The sequence below is a fragment of the Helianthus annuus genome, chromosome 15, assembly GCF_002127325.2.
Source record: "Helianthus annuus cultivar XRQ/B chromosome 15, HanXRQr2.0-SUNRISE, whole genome shotgun sequence".
In the NCBI taxonomy this organism is placed as follows: domain Eukaryota; kingdom Viridiplantae; phylum Streptophyta; class Magnoliopsida; order Asterales; family Asteraceae; genus Helianthus; species Helianthus annuus.
The window spans coordinates 37,612,260-37,634,030 of NC_035447.2; the positions used below are offsets into that span (position 1 = coordinate 37,612,260).

Below are 21,771 nucleotides of genomic sequence, written 5' to 3' on the forward strand. Positions count from 1 at the left end.
CCCGTTATCTTTTTTAGGCCTATTTCGAATTTCGGTTTCTATTTATATGTCCCTCTAGTAATATGAATGGGCAGACTTGAATTTTGACATAATTGATTTTTCACTTCAAATTTCGTGCCTTTTGGGTGGAATCTTGGGGGTTGGGGAAGAACACACGGGTATTCTTTGAATCAACGTGTTTGATCTTCGTTTACGTATCACGCGCTACATCAAAACCTATCATAAACACTAAAAACCATTAGTGTTTAAGTTGAATAATCAACGCGATTTAATCTAACGAAGAAAAACAAGTTTGTTGAAACAGGGCTTCTTCGCACCATGTGACGGAGCACAATTGTCCCTTCGCGTGGCGCGAAAAGGCCTTGTTTCCAGTATATTTTCAGAACTGGCAGTTTTTACCCCTGCGCAGGACCTAGCTAAAATTTCGAAGTCTTTGCAGCGAACTTGACCCAACTTCAAGTTTATCATTTTTTGAACCTTCCCCCACATTTGTAGAGTTCAAACCTTTGATCCGAACCCAAATCCTCTAGCATTTAAATCACTTTTCAGTTCGAATTTAATTACCCAACCGACCCGTTAGGAGACATTAAGCCAAAAAGCTTACGTCTCCCACTTTTATGCTACCGGAAGGATCAACCCAATTCTAGTACTCATTTTTTAGTCTACCCTTATGGGTAGTTTGCCCAATTTGTCATCCGGGGGCGTTTTGGTCAATTTTAATCCTTTAACGACCGGAGGACTTTTAAAAGCTTATTTTAACACTAATGGGCACTTTTAACCCGTTACCCTTCTAGAAATATTATGTCCCTAAGAACATAGAAAACATAATCTAGTATTTTAAAACTCATTTAGTCGTATTTTCGCATCATGAACATGTCTTCGACTCTAATGGCCATTTTACCAAAATACTAGACATACCTCACTCGAGGTGGTCTAGTGTCCACCCTTGACTCAACCGGCTCTGTTCAGACCATAAGCCCTCATCAAGAGTTTAACTCATTCACATACATGGCGTTGGTCAAAGCAATGACCCGTTAGCAATACCTTGCGAGGTTATATTCTAATTCATAACAATGCATGCCTAAACCTTATGCTTTCCTGTAAGTATGAAACTCTACAAGCAAAGCATTAAATACTATATTCAATGGTGCTAACATCACCTTTTGACCCGTTTAACCGGTTTCTTGGCTCACCCTTTTTGCATAATGGTATAACCAAGCATTGTTTATTGCAAAACGGTATTACTTACCATTTTATTCATTTGACACATTGTGGTTCGCATAATAGGGTCCCGTTTCTAAAATTCATGAAGTTAATAACCAATATATGATTATTCGCCATTTTTCTTGTTTGACCCTTTTGGTTCGCGTCAGCAAGTGTTTACTACCAAAAACTTATTTTTACTTGTTTGGCCCGTTTTTGTTCGCGTCAGCAAGTGTTTTTCACCAAAAACTTATTTTTACTTGTTTAACCCGTCTTGATTCGCGTCAGTAAGCGCTTTTCACCAAAAACTTATTCTTACTGGCTTGACCCGTTTTGGTTCGTGCCAACAAGCGTGTAGTGCCAAAAACTTATTTTTACTTGTTTGACACGTTTTGGTTCGCATCAGCAAGGGCTTTTCACCAAAAACTTATTTTTACTACTTTGACCCGTTTTGGTTTGCGTCAGCAAGTGTTTACTACCAAAAACTAATTTTCACTTGTTTGACCTGTTTTGTTTCACGTCAGCAAGTGCTTACTACCAAAAACTTATTTTAAATTGTTTGGCCGTTTTGGTTCGTGTCAGCAAGCACTTTTTACCAAAAACTTATTTTTACTTGTTTGACCAGTTTTGGTTCGTGCCAGCAAGCGTTTTTCACCAAAAACTTATTTTTACTTGTTTGACCCATAATGGCTTACACCATAAAGTATCCTGTTGAGACAACAAATAATAGACCAAACGTAGTAGCGAGGGTGGTTAGGCAGAAGGGTTAAAGGGTTTAACCTTGCCTAACGCAGGTCGTGGGGTCTCCCCACGTTTGCAAGACGTGGAAGGAGGTTCACTAGTTGGTTTTTGTTGTTTGAAGATCCTATTCTGAAGCGTGTTCAGAAAAGGATGAAGAAACAAAGAGAATAAGCGTGAGTGAGATGTGAATGAGAGCGACTTGCATGAAGCAAGTACACGAGGTGAAAGACCAGAGTTTAAGGAAACAAGTCTGATCCGAATGTCCCAACTCAGTAAATGAAGTGTCATTTATATAGGAGAAGACATCTCCCAAAGAGGCATTCATTTGACTAGTGAACTAGCTTGCAGCGAGGGGCTTACCCTTTCGGGGGTTGAAGCCTTTTGACCCCTGGATAATAGCGTGTGCTCTGTGGACCTGCGTTGCTTTTACGGCTGTGGTTGGTGAGACTGTTTGGGGATGTGACTTGTTTACTGTTCCCGTATTTCTTTACTCTATCTCCTCAGCTTTTCCAACCATTGAACCCTTTAACCTTTTGGGCGTTTACATATTTAGTTATTTTATTTAGTCTTGGGCTACCCCCGTCATCAGCCCCCCAAGTCAGAGTTTTTGGGAATATCTCAAAGACTTCTGACTTTTATACATCTATTTTATTGCCTGAGGGTTTTAAGGGTTCAGTGCTTGAAGGCTTGAAAGGTTGTCAGCAGTTAATGTTTGAATTTTGAATGTCTGACAACTGATTTGATTGATGTATGGCAGTTCGTAGGGTGGCGGTTTTTTCAGGATTTATTGTTTTACCATTATTACCCCTATATTGGGTTATTACATTTTCATTTTCTCATTTGCTTTCCACATAATTCCATCAAGTTTCACTCTGCAACTCCCTTTCTTCAAGGTTAGTTTCGGTTCCCTTTATTTCGTTACTTTCTTCATATTTTCTTTGCAAAAATGGGTGCTCTTAAGGATTTAGCAAAATCCTTTTTCCCGATTAACCCAGGAAGAAGTAGAGTTGTTTTGTATGGAATATGGTATTGGGACTAAATTTAAACCTACGGCTCCTGCGTGTGATGCTTCGATTGACAAATGTCCGGTTGGTTTTGTTGCTCTTTATTGTCATCATTTCGAGTTTTCAAACCTTTGTTATCCGTTTTCCTTGTTTGTGTTGAACTTATTGGAGTATTATCGAGTCTCCTTCGGTCAGATTCATCCGAAGGGCATGGCTAGGGTTTTACATTTTGAGGTTTTGTGTCGTGCCCTCGGATATGATCCTTCGTTATTGCTTTTTCGCCGTTTTTTCCGTTTGGCCAAAAATGGCGATTGGTTTACCTTTGAAACATCCAAGGTTGATTCTTGCTTTATTTCGTCTATGGTTACAACACTTGGGACTTGGAAGAATCGTTTTTTCTGGGTTTCCGATACTATTGTTCCATTTAAAATGGTGTGGAGGCACCCGGATACTGTTCTCAATGAACCGGAACCCCTTGAATCTGACTTGAATGATGCTTTTCTGAAAGCCATCCGGGAATGCCCTTCAAGGGTTCGTCCCTTTCCTGAGCATTTGCTAGTCTTGTTAGGGGTTAGTAACTTATGGGAAAAAGCTAATCGCGATCCGGTTCTGATGAGGGATGGCACGGGTATGCATTTTCTTTTCCACTTTTCTTGTATTTTTCTTAATTTATGTCTTATGTTCTGTCTGTTTGTTGCTTGCAATTATGTCTGCCTTGGATTTCATTAAGAGTGACGACACTTCTGATGTGGTTTTTGGGGATGTTTCTGTTATCCCTGATGAGAATGTTGTGGTTAAAGGTGCTGAACAAAGGTTTGAGGGTATTGGGTATGTTAGTGTTTCCAACGTGAAAGGTTTTTCTAAACCTCTTGTCCCCAAGACTTCGACCCGGCGATCTACTCGTCGTTTAAAAGGTGTTCCTCAATCCACCTCTACTGAACCGGTGGAGTTGAGTGATGATGTCGAAGTGTCTGGGGATCAAGGTGTTGAAGCGGGTTCTAAGAAAGAGAAGAAACTGGTTGTTCATGGCAAAAAGGCTTCAGCCAAGAAGGTTGTTGTTACTCCTGTTCAGGGTTCTTCAAGCATGGATGTTGAAGGGTTGGATCCGGATGCGGTTTATGTGCCAGGTTGGGTAGTGAAAATTGACGACTGTTTTAAAGACGCTGCTGTTTGTGAAGATGCCTTGAGTCATATTGCTCCTCCTTCGGTTCATAATACTATCTCTGAAATGGATGATGATGTGATGTTGTCTCGTATGATTCTAAGCCCATGCTTCCTCAGGGCGTTGCCCGTTTTCGTCAGAGGATGCAAGAGTACGAAGAATTTTCTAAGAAGAAAGACAAAATGAAGTCTTCGATGGCAGCGATGAAGAAGGAGATAAGTGGTTTTGCTGAGAAGGAGGAAGCTTGGTCGAAAAAGGTTGAAGGCTTGTCCAAGCAGCATGAGATTGAGATGAGTGATTTGAAGAAGAGTTTTGAGGCCGATCGATTGAAGCTAAAGGCAGACAAGGAGGCTTTGTTTGTTGCTCAGAAAGCCTTTGATGAGGAAAAGGAGAGCTTGAAGGCTTTAGTTTCCCGGGCAACTAGTGATAACCAGTGGTTGATTGAGCAGGGCTTTCAACAAGTTGTCACTTATCTGCTTCATTCTGCTGAATTTAACTCCGCTCTTGGTGAGGTTTATACAAAGTTGCTCAATTTGGGAAAACACCAAGGCCTCATTGCTGGTTATAAGTTGCATGAAGCTGGACATCCTTTGGAAAAGTCCCCCTTGTTTCGTCCCGAAGCTTCTGATGTTTTTAAAGGCTCAGTTGAACAGATGGAAAAGGCTGACCTATCCTTATGTTCATCAGGTTTCCTCTTGTTTTGGTAAGCCTTTATCTGTTTTACAAGACTTGAAACCGGAGGGCCTTAATGAAAAGGTTTGTGCGGAAGTTTTGGGCTCACTTTCGAAGAAAAGATCCTATTCCGGAGATAGTGATGATACTTTCTCAAGTGTGCCGGATGTTTCGAAGGATGCGGGCTTGGAGGCTTCAGCGGTGGGTGGTGATGGTGGTGCAAAGGCTAAGAAGTCCAAGAAGGCGAAGAAGGCCAAAGCTGAAGGTTCTGGGGTCTCTAAGCCTTCTGCCGCTGTTTAATGGTTATTCGTAGCTTTCTTAGCATAACAATTTATGATTTGTAATGTTACTTTGAACAATATTAGGTTTCCAGGAACCCTTAAGGTTCCTGTTGGTTGTGTGTTAGGCCTGTATGGCCTTTTGAACAATGGTTGAACTTGCAAGTTACTAGGACTTGCCTTCAGTTTTATTTGAAAGTCTTTTATGACTTTCTTTGCTATGGTATGATGGTTAATTATGCTACTTTTGTTATGTTTTTATACTTATGCCTGTTTTGTTGAGTTAGTTTGATTGGCTTTAACCCTTCAAGCCTTTTGGCTAGTCGTAGGTGGGTTGAAACCTTCAAGGTTTCGAGCTTGTCACGTAGGTGGCTTGAAGCTTTGCGGGCTCTTTATGACTTGATTTGGTTTGTATTTTTGCTAAAGGATTTTCTTTTTGCTTGTATTTTTCCTTGGATAATTTTCATTCTCTTGTAACTTTGTCTTTGTTGAGTTCGTGTTGTCTTTATGTTTTTTACACCTTAAAGGGTTCAGTGCTGCAGACACTTGGCCTTGGTGTTTTTTGACAATAAGACATAGCACCTATCCTCTTTATTATCTCTTTGTGATTTATTCGACTTCGTAAGCCTGTTTGTTGGTTATATTTCTAAGGCTTAAGGAACGATTGGTGTAGGTTGTTCAGACCTGTCTATGAGACAATTTTGTTTTGGCTTAGTAAGTCTCATGGAGTTGTATTGATTTAGGAACTCACCCCTTATATAGGTTCATTCAACCCTTGAACCTATTGAGCGATGTGGCCTGGGAGCTCATCCCCTTACATGGCCCTTGCCATGGAGTTTTTTGCTAGGTTCTCAACCTGACCTTAGGATAGAAAGACAAGTTTGATAAAACAACTTCATTCATTCAAGCAATACTTGCTTTTTACAAAAGGTTTTGATAGTGTTGTTCGAGATACATTTTGATACAACCCAAACTTTCCTGTCTAAATATGGAATCTTCTCAGGGTTTTGCCGTTCCAATGCCTTGGAAGCCTTTTGCCTTCTGAATCTGCTAGCTTATAGGATCCACCCTTGTGTGCTTCGAGGATGGTGTATGGACCTTCCCATTTTGGGCCAAGCTTTCCTTGATTTTCTTTTTTGCTAGCTTCATTGTTTCTAAGGACTAGGTCCCCTGGCTTGAATCGTTCATTCTTGACTTTCTTGTTGTAGTAGGCTTCCATTTGTTGCTTATACTTGGCTTCTTGAATTGCGGCCTGGTCTCGGGCTTCCTCTAGGAGTTGTAAATTCAACATGGTCTCTTTTTGGTTTGTTTCGGGATCCATGTTGACAATTCGTTGGGTTACAACCCCTATTTCAGCGGGGATTACAGCATCGGATCCAAATACCAAGCTATAAGGTGTTTTCTTGTGGCTTGTTTTTTCAGTTGTTCTAATTGCCCATAGAACACTAGGCAATTCTTCGAGCCAGTTGCTTTCATATCTTCCTAATCTTGTCTTGATACCTTCCACTATGCTTCAATTTGCCCTTTCAACCTGGCCATTTGATTGTGGGCAAGCCACTGAGCTGAAGATCTGGTTGATCCTGTACTCTTTGCACCAAACGCTGAAAGGCTTTTCAGCAAATTGCTTCCCGTTGTCGGTGACAATCACTCCCGACAATCCATAACGGTAGATGATGTTCTCCCAAACGAAGTCGATGACCTGTTTGCCTGTGATCTTTGTGAGGGGTTTAACCTCGGGCCATTTGGTGAAATAATCTATTGCCACTAGCAAGAATTTTACTCCTCCTTTGCTTGGAGGGAATGGTCCAACAATGTCCATTCCCCACTTATGGAATGGCCATGCCGAGGTTATTGGGACAAGATCATTCTTGGGATTCTTTGGGATTGGTGCATGAATCTGACAAGCATCACATTTCTTCAATTGCTCGGTGGTGTCACGATGCATCGAGGGCCAAAAATATTCGAGGTTCATGAGTTTTGCAACCACCGACCTAGCTCCGAAATGGGCTCCACATACGCCTTCGTGAATTTCTCTGATCAAATACTTACTTTGCTCGGGACCGACACATCTCAGCAAGGGGGCAAGGTAACCCTTTTTGTAGAGGGTTTCTCCTTGTAACACATATTTCCTTACTTTGATTTTAACCCTTTCAGCTTCTACTTGATCATTGGGTAGTTCACCATTTTGAAGGAATTTTTTGATGGGAGTCATCCAATTTGGATCTTCCTCGGTGACTACATCTTGAACTTCCAATTCATCAATCGATGGAGCCTTCAACACTTCTACCAACACCTTCTTGGTGAGGTGGGCGAAGGTGGGGGATGCTAGCTTACTTAAGGCATCAGCCTTTTTGTTTTGGGATCTGGGAATTTGTTTGATACTGCATGCTTGGAAGGTATTCATCAACTCCTTGGATTTTTCTTTATATCTTCTCATATTGGGTTCTTTGGCTACGTAGCTATCGTTGACTTGGCTTGAGACTAGTAATGAATCTGTGAACACTTCAAGCTTTTGGACTTTCATCTCTTTGGCCAGCCTTAAACCGGCGATCAGTGCCTCGTATTCAGCCTCATTATTGGTGGTCTGAAAATCAAAACGAAGGGCATACGTGAATTCCAACCCTTCGGGGTTGATCAAAACTAGCCCAGCCCCTGACCCTTCAACGCTTGAAGCTCCGTCGGTGAAGAGCTTCCAAGCTTCAGGGTTGAAGGGTTCAGCGGTGGTAGTGTTTACTTTGTTAATTATTTGGTTTGGGACTTCCACAATGAAGTCGGCCAAGACCTGTGCTTTAATAGCTTTTCGTGGGACATAGGTGATGTTGTGTTCACCTAGCTCCACCGCCCATTTTGCCAATCTTCCAGAGTTCTCAGGTTTTTCAAGCACATTTTTAACAGGTTGGTCAGTGACCACTTGTATAGGATGTGCTTGGAAATACCTCCTAAGCCTTCTAGCTGTTTGAACTAGGGCTAGGGCAAGTTTTTCAAGGGGAGGATATTTGGTCTCAGCCAATTTTAAAGTTTTGCTGAAGAAGTAAACAGGTACCTGAGCCGTGTTTCGTTCGATTGTAAGGACTACACTTATAGCCTCTTCAGCAACCGATAGATAGACTGAAATTAACTCTCCCGTTTCTGGAGCTGCAATGTCTGGCAAAGAAGCAAGATGTTGTTTCATCTGGTTGAAGGCTTCCTCAGCTTCATCAGTCCACTTGAAATCCTTCTTATCAGAACAATTTTTTAGTGTTTTGTAGAAGGGTAGGGACCTTTCGGCCAGCCTGGAGGTGAAACGCTTCAAGGCAGCAAGTTTCCCGTTTAAGCTTTCAACCTTTTTTTTGGTTTTTGGCGGCTTGGCTTCGAGGACAGCTTTTACTTTGTTTGGGTTGGCCTTGATGCTTTGTTTCCCGACAATGTGACCCAGGAATTTTCCTTCTTCGAATCCAAATGAGCATTTTTCAGGGTTAAGTTTCATGTTAACCTTTCTGAGATTTTTGAAAGTTTCTTGGATGTCATCAAGCATTTGATACTCCGTCTTGCTTTTGATTACCAAGTCATCGTCGTAAGCTTCCATGTTTTTACCTATTTGGCTTGCAAAAGCTTTGTCTACCAGACGTTGGTAGGTTGCTCCAGCGTTCTTGAGTCCAAAGGGCATCTTCTTGTAGCAGAAGATTCTCTTGTCAGTGTGGAACGCCGTTTTTTCTTCGTCTTCTTCTTTCATAAGTATTTGATGATACCCTTTGTAAGCATCAAGAAAGCATTTGAAAAGGTAACCGGTGAGCGAGTCAACCTTGAGGTCGATTTCCGATAGCGGATAGCAGTCCTTAGGACAAGCTTTGTTGAAATCTTTGAAGTCTATGCACATTCTCCAAGAGTTGTCCGGTTTCTTGACCATAACTGGGTTTGCAACCCATGATTGGTACTTGACTTCTCGGAGAATGTCAGTCGATACGAGTTTCTCTACCTCCTGACAAGCAGCCAGGCTTCTTTCGGGTGCTAAGCTTCTTTTCTTTTGGACCATGGGTTTAACATCGGGTGGTATTCTTAACTCGTGCTTAGCAATGTTTCGTGTCACACCCCGACCACGTAGGACAACAAACCGTGGCGGAAACGTCGGGGAGTGTTGCAACAGAAGCTATTGTTTCACAACCATGGATACAAAATAGTTTTGTTTTATTGATAAAACTAATCATTTCATTTGTCTTAACACATAGAACAAACTAGTTTTATATCATCTATCATAGTTGTTATGTCACTAAGGCCTTGTCCAGATCCTATGTGACGCATGCATCCTAGAAATCAATCAAGCATCAACACCTGAAACATATGTAAAAACTTAGTCAGCAAAGAAATGCTGGCGAGTACATAGGTTTTATAAGAGTATCAGAATCATGGCTCGTTTATATGTTGCAGTACTTTATTAGACTACAAGAGTCAAAATACAAACCTTGTTTTGAAAAGTGTATTGCAACATAGTTAACCAACTCAAATCAAGTGGGTTATAGTTTGTAAAATCACATAGCCATGCTTCTTAACCCAAAAACATTTGTTTTAGAAAACCAACTTGTAAAACATCTTGTAAAAAATCGTTAAAAACTCGTATGGTATATAACCTTTAGAAAACATCGTTTGTGTGACATCGTTTCAAAATCGTTTACCCAAGTGAACTAAATAACGCCACGGTATGTAATATATTGAAAACACTTATATATAAGAAGTACCAGCGGCGTATCTACCATGCTTTCACCATATTACACCCGTCCCGTTATCTATACACTAACTAAAAACCAATCGTTTATCCAATTCGTATAACTTGTTCAAATCGTTTCCAAATCGTTAACTCGTTTAAATCGTTTAAAATCATCCTCGTTTTAATTGTGAAAACTTATTTATGGTCGTCTCGCTAACAACATTCAAACCTTCGTGACTCGATCACCTCGCTTCTCGCTTCTCGAATTAACAAACCACCAAAGGGTAAGTTAACAAACATCAGATTCAGTCGCTACCCACAACCCCCACACATAACCATGGGTGTAGTAAAGTAACGGGATTTGTCAGATCCTATGGTACCATAACCTAATACTGGTCGGCTTGATCAATGCTAATGAAAGTCATTTGTTATGTAACTACAACCATCAAGTTTCATTCACATTATTGAAATCGTTATTAGTTTAGTAAAAATCGTTTTAATCGTTTCTGAAATCATCGTTATAATATCGAAAATCGTTTTGAAAACCATCGTTAAATCCTTGAAAACATTTAGCACATATGAATCACCCCAAAACAATTGAAAGCAGTAAAATAGGGGAACTATGTACTCACATGGAGTGCAAAGTATCTTCAATCAATAGAACTCAAGCAAACTCAAGTAAACCAGAGCAATCAAACAGCACCTAGTAATCGAACCACTAGTCAAACAATAGACGCCTAAATCGGAAGATCGGATAGAATGAGGTCTTGTAAACCAAATGAGTGTTGGAACTCATGTGATATGGTTTAACAAAGCTTACATTCTAAAATTGAAACCTAACCTAAGTGCTTTCGACCCATTGCGACCCATTAAGGTAGCTCACGCTACTTTAACACGTCGTGCGCGCAAAAGCGCGTTCGAGACGTCTAACTAGTCCTATGACAAGTATTATATTCCAAAACATGTTTAATGATGTTACATAATCAGTTACGTGACAAAAGTTTAGGTTACATATGCTTAATTACCAATTATGCATAAAAAGGGTATTTTGGTAATTTACCTAAGGCATATAAACTACTTATCATACAACTACCTAAACTAGGTGACCATAAGGTATAACCTCGGAAGGTTATTCCCTATGATACTATGGTCACTAAACATGTTTGGTCGGATCCTAAAGATTGATCAAACGGGTCGTGTTCGAAAGTCTAAGCGGGTGTTTAGTCCGCTTGACTTACGACTCTACATAAGCACTAATCTAAAAAGTGACGAGCTAAACATGCTAGAACATGTTTAGTTAAGTTAGAAAACAGGTTTTGATATCAAACCAAACGGTTTTGATATCCTAGAGTAGTTTGGTTACAAAATACGCGAGAAAACGCATTTTGGCCGAAACTACGACTCGTCACTGAGTCTAGATAACGTGGTAATCAGTAGGTATAGTCACTAGGGACTATGACCATCGTGATTACGCTCACGTTATGAAGTTCAAACGAACTTCGCATTGACCATAGACTGGTTAATGCAGAAAGTCAAACGCAGTTTGACTTTAATGATAGAAACGAACGAAAAACGCGAAAGAATACTTACAGAGGGTCCCCGCAAGATTGAATTCCAAGTATTTCTCATGTATGAAGTGATAGTCACTCCAACTTAGAGAAAATCTCAGAATTCAAGTGAGGAATGAATGAAATGAAGGTGGGTATTTATAGGAGAGCTAGAACCGTTAGGATCGTTTATCGGGAAGCGAGCTTCGATCTAGACCCTCCACTTGGGCCCATGGTATTGCTAAACAATGGGGCACAAGAAAACCATCAAATTTAGCCCATGGTATTGCAAAAATTGCATTAAAACCCCTGAATTTGACCCAGATTGCAAAATCTGAAGTTTCTGTCTGACAGGCTCTCGCGCCCCGCGTAAGAATTAAGCTTGGCTTACGCGGGCCGCCTGGCCAACTTTGGCAGATTGTCAAAACAGGTCCCTGTACATCAAAAACTTGCATTTCGGCTCATTTTTGACACGTTTAAGCCCCGTTAACCTCATTTAAAGGCTCTAAAATGAAGTTAAAGTATAGGGAACTCAAAACATGCTCAAAAATATCTCGGATGTCGGTTCGTTTGGTTGTACGGTTGCGTTGTTCGGTTAATTACGACGGAAGTCGTAATGAACGCAAAAACGATCCAAATTAAGCGACGAATGAAATTTTATCATGCAAAACACTAAAAAATAATATTTTAATGATTACATGAATTTTTGGATGTCCGGATATATTCAGAACGCAAAATATGCGCGAAAATGCAAACTTGTGCACTTTTTGACGCTTTTAGTCCCTATTGATCAATAAAGTTTATTTTAGCATACCGAACTCCTCAAAGCCTATTTCTAAGCTATGTAAAGGATATTTAGGGTATGTTTAACTTATGATCAAGTTCCGGATTGTTCGTTACTACACAAATCGGTATAGTTTCGCAGTTTGACACAAATAGTCCCTGCGATCGAACAAAGTTGATTTTAACACACCAAACCATCCAAAACTTATTTCTAAGTTATGTGGAGGTTATTTAAGGTACGTTAAGCCTATTTCACTATTCCAGAGTGTTTGTTGCATTAAACTGGTTATATTTACGCATCCGTGCGCATATAACCTTCCAGAAAGCGATTTAGAGCTTGAAATCGGAATCGAATTGAATTGAAAACTTACCAAACACAAACACACACGTAATAACACAAAAACACATATAATAGCACAAAAACACATATAATAACACCAAGGCACATTGTTTTGTTGATAACCAACATTGTTTTATATCGAACCACGACTACATAACACAGTTGTCACATTTCGGGGGATTCCTGTCATGTCTTCTGGACACCAAGCGAAGACATCACTGTAATGTGTCAACAATTTTTCCAGATAAGAGAGAGTCTCTTGTGAAAGGCTTGGATTGACCCTTATTCTTTGTTCAGGGTACTTAGGATTTATGATAAGCCTTTGCTTGTCTTCTTCACTTCTGGGACTTTCGCCTTCAACCATGTAGGCCTCCTGAGAGGGTTGAAGGGTTGCTATCCCCCTCTTGGTTGGGAATTTCACCGTGCCATGTCCAACGGACACGTCTATGTAGAAGGCACATTGTCCCGGTCTTCCTATGATCACATCATAGTTTGAAGGTATGTTGATAACCACGAAGGTGAGTGGTTGGATTCTTTCCTTCTGTCCTTCGTTAAAACAGACATTTAGTGTCAGCTATCCTAAAGGCTTGAGGGGGATATCAGCAATGCCTTTTATGGAGGTTCCAGAGGGTTGAAGCCTTGAATGTTCTTCATTACTCAAGCGGTTAAAGAACTTCTCGAACATGATTTCAGTGGCCGCCCCAGTGTCTATGTATGCCCTATATGTTTTCAACGTCCCCACAGTAGCTTCTACAACAAGAGGGCTTGAAAGAGGGTCTTTTTCTGTTGGGGGAAAGCAAACACACTGAAGCTCCCAAGCTTCCAACCGCTGTCTTTTATGAGGAACCCTTTCATCAGAGTTCACCATATTGACTTCCTTTCCCTTTCCCTCAGCCATTTTGTCCCGAACCCCTTTCACCAAATGAGCGAGTTCCCCGGACTTAACAGCTTCTTCAATTCTTTTCTTGAGCTGGAAGCAGTCGTTGGTGTGGTGACCCTTATCTTCATGAAACTCACAGAACTGTGTGGAGTTCTCATTTTTCCTGCTTTTGGGGAGAGGCCTAGGAGGCCTAAAGTTCTGCTTGACTTCTTCTGCTGCAAGGATTTCTTGAGGAGTCTTTGTGAGGGGTGTGAAGCTCATGCCTTTTTCCCTGGTTGGAGGGTTCCGGCCTTCAGACCTTCGATGGTCTGAACCCTTCTGTCGTCTGTCATAGGAGTTGTAGTTCCTTCTTTTTCTGACTGGGCTATTAGTTCGCCAGCTAGACCCTCTCTTCCTTTGTTCTTTGATGTCAACTGCCTCCTCTCCCCGAATGTGGGCTTCCGCCCTCTCGAGGGCTTCTTCCAAGGTCTTAGGCAGGGATTTGTTGAAATCTCTTGTGAGATATTTCGAAGTGATAGCGTTCATGAAACCGGCTACCCTCATTTTTTCATCTGCCCCTACATAGGTTAGACCTTCCTTCTTGTATCGTTCAATAAACTCACGAAGACTTTCATTGTCACGTTGTTTTATTTGAAAAATCACTGTTGCATCTTTGACATATCGTCTCTGCTGGGAGAAGTTGGCCAGAAAACCCTTGCTAAGGTCATCGAAGCTTTGAATGCTTCGAGCAGGTAAATCGTTGAACCAGATCCTGGCAGATCCGATAAGGGTTTGCATGAACATTAGACAACATTCAGCATTTGACAATTCTCGATCCTTGCTGCACCGGTAAAGATCTGAAGGTGGTCCTCTGGGTCCTCAGACCCATCATACGTCCTGATGTGGGACAACATCTTGATCTTTGTTTGAAAATCATAATCGGCTATTTGCTGTGAGAAGCATGAAAGGTTACTTGGCTTATAGGGTTTGGCCAAGTCTTCTTCGACCCTTGTACCTATATTGTTATTACCATCGTTGTTCCCTTGGGTGGCTAGCACTTGATTGATAAAATGTTGCCACGGGAAGCTGGCCATCATCTGAGTCATCATCTAGGTCATAGGGTTGAAGCCTTGGAGGCTTCCGGATGTGGCTGGGCAGCTAACTCCAAGAGGGGTGCTCATTACTGCACTTCGTGCCAATGGAAGCACAGACAGAGCCTGTTCCCACGAATTGGCTGTAGAAGCTGGAAAGCTTGATATTGGGGAATGTAGGATCTGATCCAAAGTCAGCTCATGGCCCAAAGGAGCACCACTCGTAACTGGCTGAGATGAAAAGAGGGGATATGTTGTAGGGTTTGTCACGGTAGACAAATATGGAACAGGGTTTGGAGGATTACATGGGCCGGCTTTGATGCGTGTGTAGTGTAATATATTTTAGATGTATATTTTAAGCCCTTTTTACACTTTTAGCCAAGTTTTAAATTTATAAAACACGATATTTACTAACACTAAACACACATATGGGCAAGTGCACCCATCATGGACGTAGTATAGTGTTGGTAAGATACCGAGGTCGTCCAAGGACACAAGAGCTTTTAGTACCGGTTTATCCTCAACGTCTAATCAAATCAAAATGTTAGAAAAGGTTTTTAAAGTAAGAAAATAAAACTAACTAAATGCTGAAAAATAAAAATAAAATAAAAAAAACAGATAGACAAGATGAATCACTTGGATCCGACTCGTGTATTAGTATAACCTTTGATTATTTTCACACTTTTGCACTTGTTTAAGAGATTATCTTAGTTATTGTAGTAGGCCCATCTTTTGAAGGCGACGTTGCCCTCAACCTAGTAGTTTGAGTCAGCAAGGATACAATCCTAAAGGGTTGGATTATTGGAAGATAATGAATTAAGTTATTAATGCAAATTATGGTAGGCCCCGCTTTTGGCGGTGACGTTACCCTCGACTAAGTAGTCTAAGTCAGCAGGGATACAATCCTAAATAGCCGGGTTATAGTATTAATAGTAGTTAACTTATGAGGGGGTCAAAGAGTTTGGGTCCCCGCCATCCAATACCTATGGGTATTGAAGGAGATCCTACTAAATTTGACCCAGGTCCCTTGCAGGACCTCTAAACGCTAAACAAGGGCAAGACCCTTACCAAACCGTTCCCTTAACCCCCGACCAGGTAGCCAACATACCTCCATATAGACCGTGGAGATATGAATGGTGAAAATCTTTTATTTTATATAAACAGTAAAATAATGCCAAGACACCACGGACAAACGATAAGGAAAGATCACCTTCAACATAAGCAACTAGTTATTAAAGTCATTAACACAAAACCAAATAAAAAGTGCAAAAGATTAAAAATAAAAAGTATTATACTAAACACTTGTCTTCACCAAGTGATGTAAGAGACTTAGGCAAACATGGCCTTGATTGTCAAGAACTCTTACGATCAATCTTGGATCCCGAGACGACTCACACACTCTATGATGGACAATGGATGATGGTGGTGGATGATGGTGTTATGGTGGTGGTGGGTGGTGGATGAAGTGTGAGAGAGGTGGTGTGCCAAGGGATGAGTTGAAATGAAACCAAGCACTCCTATTTATAGGCTGAACAGAAGGCTGGGCACGGCCCCGTGTCCGCTGGACACGCCCCCGTGCCTGTCTGACACTCTCTCTCCTCATTAATTGTAATTCACAATTACAATTAATGCGCCTGCTGTACTTTCGCCACGCCCCCGTGTTCACTGGACACGGCCCCATGGTGGGCAATAGAAGCTTCTATAGGTTTGTCTTTTCTGCTGCTTCTTGGGCATGGCCCCGTGCTGGCTGAGCACGGGGCGTGTTCAGTCTTCTGTCTTCTCTATTTTGCTTGGGAGGATGCTGTTGAGGGGTCGGGCAATCCACTTATGTTCCTTTTCTTGTATTTATGTTAGATTTAGCTGTCTTTTTGCTTCTTTTGTGAATTTGAGCTCATTTAATCCTGAAAATACAAAAGGAAGACAAAAGCACTCTTTTTCCAACATTAGTACTTAAAAAGGGTTAGTTTTATGCCTTATTTGATGTATTTTATATGTTGCATTTTACACACATCAAATACCCCCACACTTGAACTTTTGCTTGTCCTCAAGCAAAACTCTTTAATATGTGGCTTACACTCCCAAATGGAATGGGTAGAAGAGAAGGTTTTGGCTTGTCATAGAGTGTCGGGAATCCAAGATCCTTTTGGGTTTTATTTTTATTTACAATCCTATTCGTTATGATTTATTTAGAACGTTTCATAGGAGAAATTACTTATTTGGGCATAACATGCCTTTTTAAAATTCCATTTATATACAAGTTCACATACCTTACGGGAGAAATCACTCACACTCGGCCGAAGGTATATTTTTAGTGAATCACTCGAGAGCGGCATGGAACTTATTCCTACCATAAACTTGCCAAGCAATCAATCCTCCTCCTTTTTAACTTGTTACCTTTGTAAATATCAAGGGGACTTTTTTGGGTAAAGGCTTGGGCTAAAGGTGGGTGAATGGGTTAGTGGTTAGTAGAAAAGGGCGAAAAGCGTAAAAAACATCGGTTTTCGTAAAACATTTTATTTTAGTGACTTTTTATTCTTAATGAAGTATTTCTTCAAACAAGCTTTTTGTTTTAAGAGCTTTGTTTGTTTATTTCTAACTTCATCTTCATATATATATATATATATATATATGTATATATATATATATATATATATTTTGTAGTCACACGAAAACCGAGCTTGTTACTAAAATAAAGGGTAAAAATAAAAGGGGTTTTGGTGGGTAAAAAGGTTTTAAGGTAAAGAAATGAAAGGTTTAGGCTCAAAGGGGTTAACTAGGGGGATTTTGGGTAGGTGGTAAAAAAAATTGAAAAATAATGGTGTAGAAAGAAAAAGGGTTAGTCCTAATGCCTCCATCATTTACTTACTTGGGTTTAAGTTGGTAAGGACCGGGAATGAATCGCCGTGGCAAGTTCTAGAGTCGTAAGAACCAAGCGGCTATTCACACAAGAAACGAAAAATGAGCATTTAGTCTAAAGATGTAATTTTGTATGCTCAATAAAGGCTCAAAACTCACTTTTTGTGGGAATGGGTTTTTCTATGTGATCTAGTATATATAATCAAATTTTAACTAAGCTTGTCATGCCGTTTCATAATTTTCTTATGTTGGTTCTTTTTATCACGACGCTCTCGGTTGTAAATTTGTAAAAATATAACCTTATTAATCTTAGGATTCCTAACTTAAACTTTAGACAAGTAAAAAAAATGAGAATTTTTTGAAAAAATTTGGGGTGTTTAGCGGTTCCAATAGAGTTTTGTGTAAGTCTTATTATTAGGACTTGCAAAATTTCAAGGTTTTAGCATCCCCCCCCCCCCACACTTAAATTACACATTGTCCTCAATGTGTCCCAAAAATAAAATTTTAGGCTGATTAGATGTGTAATATAGTGTTAAAAGCAAAGATTTTATGTTACTGGCAGTCTGGACACGGCCCCGTGGGGACCGGACACGGCCCCGTGTTCAGGTGCCAGTAACGAAAATTAAAGAAAAGAAACAGAAGCCTGGACACGGGGGCGTGTCTGGTGAACACGGCCCGTGTCCAGTTACCTGAACTGGGCGTTTTTCTGCAAGGGGTTCATGATGTGTGTAAAATGCAACATATAAATCACATCAATTAAGGCATAAAACTAACCCTTTTTAAGTACTAATGTTGGAAAAAGAGTGTTTTTGTCTTCCTTTTGTATTTTCAGGATGAAATGAGCTCAAAATCACAAAAGAAGCAAAAAGACAACTAATTCTACCATAAAATACAAGAAAAGGAACAAAAGTGGACTGCCCGGACCCTCAACGGCACCTCCCAAGGCAAAGGAGAAGAAACAGAGTCTGAACACGCCCCGTGTCCAGCGAACACGGGGGCGTGCCCAGGAAGCAGCAGAAAAGACAAACCAGTAGAAGCTTCCATTGTCCACCACGAGGCCGTGTCCAGCCTTCTGTTCAGCCTATAAATAGAGGAGCTTGGCTTCATTCTCTCTCATCCCTTGGCACACCACCTCTCCCACACCTCATCCACCACCCACCACCACCATAACACCATCATCCACCACCATCATCCATTATCCATCGTAGAGTGTGTGTGTCGTCTCGGGATCCAAGATTGATCGTAAGAGTTCTTGACAATCAAGGCCATGTTTACCTAAGTCTCTTACATCACTTGGTGAAGACAAGTGTTTAGTATAATACTTTTTATTTTTAATCTTTTGCACTTTTTATTTGGTTTTGTATTAATGACTTTAATAACTAGTTACTTATGTTGAAGGTGATCTTTCCTTATCGTTTGTCCGTGGTGTCTTGGCATTATTTTACTGTCTATATAAAATAAAAGATTTTCACCATTCATATCTCCACGGTCTATATGGAGGTATGTTGGCTACCTGGTCGGGGGTTAAGGGAACGGTTTGGTAAGGGTCTTGCCCTTGTTCAGCGTTTAGAGGTCCTGCTTGGGACCTGGGTCAATTTTAGTAGGATCTCCTTCAATGCCCATAGGTATTGGATGGCGGGGATCCAAACTCTTTGACCCCCTCATAAGTTAACTACTATTAATACTATAACCCGGCTATTTAGGACTGTATCCCTGCTGACTCAGACTACTTAGCCGAGGGTAACGTCACCGCCAAAAGCGGGGCCTACCATAATTTGCATTAATAACTTAATTCATTATCTTTCAATAATCCGACCCTTTAGGATTGTATCCTTGCTGACTCAAACTACTGGGTTGAGGGTAACGTCGCCTTCAAAAGAGGGGCCTACTACAATAACTAAGATAATCTCTTAAACAAGTGCAAAAGTGCGAAAATAATCAAAGGTTATACTAATACACGTGTCGGATCCAAGTGATTCATCTTGTCTATCTGTTTTTTATTTTATTTTTATTTTTCAGCATTTAGTTAGTTTTTATTTTTCTTAGTTTAAAACATTTTTTTAACCTTTTGATTTGATTAGACGTTGAGGATAAACCGGTATTAAAAGCTCTTGTGTCCTTGGACGACCTCGGTATCTTACCAACACTATACTACGTCCACGATGGGTGCACTTGCCCATATGTGTGTTTAGTGTTAGTGAATATCGTGTTTTATAAATTTAAAACTTGGCTAAAAGTGTAAAAAGGGCTTAAATATATATCAAAATTATAACACACTTCACGTACATCAAGTTTTTGGCGCCGTTGCCGGGGACACAAGGATTTTAAGAAAGTTAGGAATCAACGGCCTAATCATATTTTTATTTTTCTTTAATTTTTTAGGATTTTTCTTAGATTTTCAGCTTCTGCAGAGCTCAGCACGGGGCCGTGCCTGGTCGGACACGGGCCGTGCTCAGCAACGTTACTGGCAGTTTTTTGTTTTTTTAAGTTACAGAAGGCTGACCACGGGGCCGTGCCGGTGCAACACGGGGCCGTGTCCAACTTCCAGTAACTGGGATCTGAAAAACAATCACTGTAATTCCGACCACGGGGCTGTGTTCGCTCAACACGGGGCCGTGGTGAACCTTCTGACCAACATTCTTTTCTGTTTTTATTGCAGGACTTGGAACCCGACGCCATCCTCACATAGTGTATGAGCTCCAGTTCCAATAAAGACATAAAGGAACCGCTAGAAGAACCCGAACGCTTTCTTAGAAAAAGGTTAAAAGCCAAAAACCAAGAGAAGGTTTCGGGTGATCCACCCCCAATGGCGGACCAACGTACCCTTATGGATTATCTACGGCCCACCATAGGTAATCTAGGCGCCGCTATCAATGCTCCAAATGTCGAAGCCAATAACTTCGAACTTCGACCGCATTTGATACAAATGCTCCAAAACTCCGCAACCTTCCACGGGCTTGCGGACGAGGATCCTCATCTACATATAACTAATTTCTTAGAAATATGTGATACCTTTCGGATCAATGGAGCATCAAACGACGCCATCCGCCTCCGTATGTTTCCATTCTCACTAAAAGACCGAGCGAAAGCTTGGCTCAACACCCTCCCAGCTGGATCGGTAAACACCTGGGATGAACTAGCCCAAAAGTTTCTATATAAGTATTTCCCTCCTTCTAAAACTGCTAAATTAATGGCTGAAATTAATACATACTCACAAGAGGACGGGGAATCCTTATATGAAACATGGGAAAGGTTCAAGGAGCTATTACGCAAGTGTCCCCATCACGGCCTCGCAATATGGCAACAAGTATCCACTTTCTACAATGGATTGTTGCCACACACTAGGCAGACACTTGATTCTAGCTCCGGGGGACTTTTAGGTAATCGACGCCCACACGAAATATATAATCAGATTGAGGAAATTGCTCAAACCAATTTTCAATGGCACACTCCCCGGGGAAATAAGTCTATCGCCCCGGGCGCCCATAAGGTCGACGAAAGCACCTCTTTACAAGCCCAAATCGAGGCCCTTTCTTCAAAAATAAAAAAATTAGAAATGACAAAAACAGTCTCGGTTATGGCTTGTGAAGGGTGTGGTGGGTCACATGAAAATTGGAGTTGCATGAAAGAAACGGACGATCAGCAAGAAATGGTAAACTACATTGATAATAGACCTAGGCCGTCGGGTCCTCCAACGGGAACTTACAACCAAGGATGGCGAAACCACCCAAACCTTGGTTGGAGGGAAACCGGCAATAGTAGTAACCAACAAACCCAACGAACAAACTTTCAGCAATCAAGAAATGAGTCACAAAATTTCACTCAACAACAAGGTGGACGAGAAAGGCTCGAAGATACTATATCTCGCCTCGTCTCCGACACTGATAAGAAAAACTCGGAGAGATTTCTACAATTAGAATCTAATTTTAGGAATCAACAAGCTAGCATTCAAAACATAGAAAAACAAATAAATCAACTAGCACAAAATTTTTCCGAGAGACCGCAAGGCGCATTACCTAGCAATACCGAAACAAACCCAAAGGCGCAAGTTCACCTCATCACACTACGAAACCGCACCGTGGGGCCTGCAGAAGTACCTCCACCAACGGAAGAAACAATGCCAACACATCTGCAAGAAAAGAACTCTCCCCCATCACCAGAGCCTACCAAGGCTCCTCGAGTTCCGTACCCCGGTAGGTTAATTCGTCAAAAGACCAATGAGCAGTTCGCAAAATTCGAAAGTCTGTTAAAACAGTTGCATGTCAATATTCCTTTTATCGAAGTCCTAACCCAAATGCCCAAATATTCTAAATTTATGAGGGACTTCCTTACACATAAAAAGAAATTTGAAAATTTGCAATTAGTTAATTTAGGCGAAGAATGCTCTGCCCTCGTACTCAATAAACTACCCCAAAAGAAAATTGATCCCGGAAGTTTCACGATTCCATGCTCAATAGGGGAATCACCCGTTCGCAATGCCTTGGCCGACTTAGGGGCTAGCATTAACCTCATGCCCTCATCGATGTTCAAAAGGCTTGGCTTGGGAACCACGAG

General features: G+C 41.0%; 1 non-coding gene across 1 annotated transcript; it reads right to left on the reverse strand.

Annotated features, from left to right (window-relative positions):
- Window positions 1–20,401: 20,401 nt before the first annotated feature.
- LOC118487775 lies at window positions 20,402–20,508 on the reverse strand. The gene has a single exon (XR_004882718.1). It is a non-coding gene; the product is annotated as a small nucleolar RNA R71 (small nucleolar RNA).
- Window positions 20,509–21,771: the final 1,263 nt, after the last annotated feature.